The sequence below is a fragment of the Palaemon carinicauda genome, chromosome 36 (assembly GCF_036898095.1).
Source record: "Palaemon carinicauda isolate YSFRI2023 chromosome 36, ASM3689809v2, whole genome shotgun sequence".
NCBI classification, from domain to species: domain Eukaryota; kingdom Metazoa; phylum Arthropoda; class Malacostraca; order Decapoda; family Palaemonidae; genus Palaemon; species Palaemon carinicauda.
Window position 1 is genome coordinate 16,546,669 of NC_090760.1, and position 6,064 is coordinate 16,552,732.

Here is a 6,064-nt window from a genome sequence, read left to right on the forward strand (position 1 = left end):
CTACATATACAGTAGTGAAATAATTCCGATTGAGAAAGGAGTTAGAGAGGGAGACCCCATCTCTCCTAAATTATTCACAGTATGCCTGGAAGTTTTTAAGACTTCAGATTTCGAAAATGTAGGAATTAATATTAATGGGGAATACTTTAACAACTTAAGATTTGCAAATGATATAGATGTGTTTAGTGAATCATGGGAGGAATTACAAATGATGTTGAAAGATTTGAATAGAGAAAGCAGAAATGTAGAACTGAAAATGGAGTAAATCTAAGATAATGTTCAATAAAAATGCAGAGACAACAAATAAGGATTATGGACGAACCTCTAGAGATTGTTAATGAATAGACGTACTTAAGGCAGACAGTAAATGTTTACCCAGGACACGAGACCTAAATTCAAAGAAGGATAAGCGTGTGATGAAGAGCATTTGGTAAACAAAATGAGGTTATGAAAAGTAAAAATGTCACTTTCTCTAAAATAAAAATACTTAACGAGATGGTCCTACCAGTATTAACTCATGCATCAGAAAAATGGAGCCTTACTAAAAATTTAGAACATAAGCTAGTAACAACTCAACGAGCTATGGACAGAATAATGATGGGAATAACATTGAGAGACAGAAAAGTACAACATGGATATGTGAGGAAACTGAAGCAAATGTCATTTTAACAACACGTAAATGAAATGGACATGGACAGGACATATAATGAAAATGACAGACAATAGATGGACATTAAGAATAATAGAATGGGGTCCCTACAGATTAAAAAAAAAAAAAAAAAAAAAAAAAAAAAAAAAAAAAACGATGGATCGACGAATTAAGAAAGTTTGCAGGCGTGGTCTGGCACAGAGAGACCATAAACAGACACAAGTAGGGCATGTCTGAGGAATATATATATATATATATATATATATATATATATATATATATATATATATATATATATATATATATATATATACATACATACATACACACATATATACATATATACATACATACATACACACACACACACATATATATATATATATATATATATATATATATATATATATATATATATATATATGCATCTTTTGGAAGCCTCATAAATTTTATGAATAAAAAGTAAAAATTTTCTCAAATTCTTAATAAATGAAAATTGCAATTTCTACATGAATCATATATTTTTCCCACTCGTTATCTTTTTTTTTTTTATTTTTTTTTTACAATTCCGCCCATGATTACTGGGGCAAACCACCCATTCATGAATTTTTAGACACCCTTATATAAATAATTATGGGGGACCCATGCGGGAAAAACTTTTTTTTTTCTTTTGGTGGGGCAATGTTATAAACGAGTGATTTGCTGCAATAATAATGGTCAGAAATGCAAAATAAGCCCAAGATAACCAGTTGGAAAAATATATGGTTCATGTAAGTTGCTGAAAATGGGCCAAAACGTGATTATTCATCACTTTTGAGAATTATAAAAGGGTACAGCCAACACTACTGGAGATGCCCTGACTCAGAATTCTTTCCTGAACCCGTGAAGCCAGGGGTTTGGGCAGATTCACCCCTTCAAACTGTCAAATCTCGATCCCAAGTTAATCCTCCGACAGCGTACTGGTACTTAGTCTGTTTTACTCAGACCTTTATTTATAGCTGATAACTATTTACTTGTGTTATTTTATTACCGATGTTCCCTTCCTGTAATACTTTATTAAAAGAAAAAAAATAATGTTAAACTTGTTGCTCAACTTATTGGTGAATCAGTTACAAACTCCTTGGAATAATAAACTACAGTAAAGTCGTTGACCTTTATAGCCGTCTTTGGATGACATTGAACACAGCTTGTGATAATCTCACAACTGTTGTTACTGATTTTTACCTAAAGGCAGGCAACTGATTTTTTTCGTACAGCCAAGAGCAGCACAGGAAGGAGCCATCGCTAATGAAAGCACAATAAGGGTTACCGTCTCTAAACAAAGGTCTGAATAGAACTGACTACAAAATCCAATACAGTGACAGAGATTAACTTGAAGGATCAAGAACTGACAGTTCGAAGGGTAAAAACCTGGCTTCCCTTAATCCGGGTCAGGGCATCTCCAGTTTTCCTCCCCTCACCTAACTTAGACCCCCCTGCCCAGGTCACTACCCCTAGCCGTGGGGCAAGCCCCAGGACACCCCCCCCCCCCCTCTTCGCAGGTCACAACCGCTAGCCGGACCCCCGTTCCCAGGTCAAAAATAAAAAGTAAATCACAAATAAATCCTAACATTATGATAAAGTAAATCACAAGTAAATCCTTACATAATGAAAAAGTAAATCACAAATAATTCCTTACCTTATGATTGACACCATTTTTTTTTTCTTCTTCTATATCTTAGCAATCTTTAGAGAAGCTTTGCAGCAGAAATGTTCTGGTGTTACCGAAAAATTAAGTGAGAATCGGACTTTTGAGGCATTATTTCGTTAAGTTTTTTTTTAATTTCACACGAGTAACGATACAGTAGCTTTACACTGAATGTAGAGCATTTTTATCATAATCAATTGCTGACATAAATGAAATTACACTAAATTTCGAAATAGATTGATATACCGCCCTTAACTTCCCTCTTGGAGACGAAATTATGTGACGGTGGTTAAGTCAAAACCTGAAACTGAAGGGGAATTGGAGAAGGTGGAAAAATGGCTGTTGTAGAACAACATAGGGAACTTATGTAGAACTACTTGTAAGCTGTTAACTGGTTAAAAAAGAAAAAAAAAACTGGCAAATACGTCATTGTAAATGCCCAGAAAGCTCCTAAAACCATGGGAAACAAAACATGGCAATAAGTCCCCTTCAATCTCTCAGATGTAAAAAATGGACTTTAAGTAAAAACATATTTCACATTTTAATAGACCGATACATATTTAAAGTTATTATGCCCAGCCCCTATTAAACCTATAGAGATAAATACCGAACTAGCCAGCACTCATCCATTTCTTATGGCGAATTCCAATTTCGCCAGTACTAATAGTATCATATAATTACCTATTTTTTTTTAATTCTCCTCTCATTATTCTAGAAGCTGATTAAGAAACGCCACTCTTGTACACTCCCTCTTCCTGGGACCTCCTGGAATATGAACTGTTTGACACTTCCTGGAATATGCACTGTCTAACATCCCTGGAATATGGACTGACACTTCCTGGAGTATGCACTGTCTAATACCTCCTGGAATACAAACTGTCTGGCATCTCATGGAATATGAACTGTTTGACATTTCCTGGAATATACACTGCCTAACATCCCTTGAATATGAACTAACTGACACTTCCTGGAGTATGCACTGTCTAATACTTCCTGGAATATAAACTGTCTGGCACCTCCGGGAATATGAACTGTCAGACACCTACTGAAATATGCATTGTCCGGCATTGATTTGGCTATTAGCAGCTATATTTACACTATAATAGCGCAATATAAACAAATACTCTTCAGTCTTCACTGGAACGTTCATAATACTGACAGTCAGTGTTACCAGATATGGCGAAGCCCCCAACTGGATCAGGTCAAACAGAGCTTCCTTGGAGGGCGAGCCCTTAAGCCCCAAGGAAGCCCAAAGCTGGAACAAATCATTATTAGACACAGTTTGGTCATATTCATCAAATTCCAAATTATCCTCCCCCAGAGGAGAAGAGGGAGCTGCCACGCTAAGGGAGGCAACGCCCTCTCCCGCACCCCGAGGTCGGGAAACACCACTAGGGCCTGCGCTACCACTCGGCAGTCTCTCACGAGAGACCGATCGAGTGGGAGCTTCGGAGGAGGTTCGGGCGGCGGAAGAGGAGTCCTTAGAGCCTTCCTTCTTCAACGTTTCCCATGAAGGAGAACGGTCTCAACCTTGACCTCCGCTGCGACAGCTTATTCATCAACCTTGACCTCCGCCGCGACAGCTTATTCATCAACCTTGACCTCCGCCGCGACAGCTTATTCATCAACCTTGACCTACGCCGCAACAGCTTATTCATCAACCTTGACCTCCGCCGCAACAGCTTATTCATCAACCTTGACCTGACCTCCGCCCTACAGCTTGTTCATCAACCTTGACCTCGACCTTACCATGTATGAATTGGATGTTCATGCACTCAAATATGAACCACGTTTGAGGTGTCTCCGATAACGATGTTCAAACTTATGGCTGTTTACGTGAATTGGATATTTTGTTTGACCCACACACACAAACAGGGAGGTAACAAAGTCAAATGGTGAAATCCAAAACTTGGCCAGCGATCTCCCGGACTGGTGTTCGAGTTTCGCTCAAGGTGCCTAGTTTCTTATAGTGTCTGTAACTTCACCATCCTTGTGAACTAAGGCTGAGGGGGTGAAACCCTATAGATTTACCTGCCGAGTCATCAGCAGCCATTGCCTGGTCATCCCTGGTCCTAGTGTGGGTGGAAAGGGAGCTTCGGCGCTGATCATATGTGTATGTGGTTAGTCTCTAAAACATTGTCTGGCTAAGGCATTGTCACTGTCTGTTGCCTTTGCCATTCATGAGAAACCTTTAAACCTTTGGAGGCGCTTGACTTAGTGGCCCGCTAATGTTTCCTACATCAATCCATGTATTTTAGAAGCTGCTTTAATTTTTCAGGTGTATAATCATATATATATATATATATATATATATATATATATATATATATATATATATATATATATATATATATGCTATTCAAATATCCTTTCCAACCCTATTTATATACCTTCTCCAACAATATTTTCCTGCTCAATTTAAATACCCTTTCCCACCCTATTTAAATACCCTATCCAACCCTATTTGAATACTCTCTTCTGCCTTATTTTAATACCCTCTCCAACCTTATTTAAATACCCTCTACAGATCTATTCAAATACCACTTAGCACCCCATTTAAATACCCTCTCCTGCCTTATTTAAATACCCTCTCTAACCCTATCTAAATACCCTCTCGAACCCTATTTCAATACCCTCTCCTGCCCTATTTAAAAACTCGCTCCAACCCTATTTGAATACCCACTCCAAACCTATTCAAGTATCCTCTACAGCCCTATGTGAATACCCACTCTAACCTTTTTTAAATACCAGTACAAGTGAATCTTCATCAAGGAACAAAAGATTCCAAATCTTACATCTGAAAGATTATATCTAGATATTGAACCTTTTGTTCACTTAACAAAGATCCAGTACAAGTGAATCTTCATCAAGGAACAAAAGATACCAAATCCTATATCTGAAAGATTATATCTATATATTGAACCTTTTGTTCACATAACAAAGATCCAGTACAAGTGAATCTTCATCAAGGAACAAAAGATTCCAAATCCTACATTTGAAAGATTATATCTAGATACTGAACCTTTTGTTCACATAACAAAGATCCAGTACAAGTGAATCTTCATCAAGGAACAGAACATACAAAATCCTACATCTGAAAGATTATATCTTGATATTGAACCTTTTGTTCACATAACAAAGATCCAGTACAAGTGAATCTTCATCAAGGAACAAAAGATTCCAAATCTTTCATCTGAAAGATTATATCTAGATATTGAACCTTTTGTTCACATAACAAAGATCCAGTACAAGTGAATCTTCATCAAGGAACAAAAGATTCTAAACCCTACATCTGAATGATTATATCTAGATAATGAACCTTTTGTTCACATAACAAAGATCCAGTACAAGTGAATCTTCATCAAGGAACAAAAGATTCCAAATCCTACATTTGAAAGATTATATCTAGATACTGAACCTTTTGTTCACATAACAAAGATCCAGTACAAGTGAATCTTCATCAAGGAACAGAACATACAAAATCCTACATCTGAAAGATTATATCTTGATATTGAACCTTTTGTTCACATAACAAAGATCCAGTACAAGTGAATCTTCATCAAGGAACAAAAGATTCTAAACCCTACATCTGAATGATTATATCTAGATAATGAACCTTTTGTTCACATAACAAAGATCCAGTACAAGTGAATCTTCATCAAGGAACAAAAGATTCCAAATCCTACATTTGAAAGATTATATCTAGATACTGAACCTTTTGTTCACAT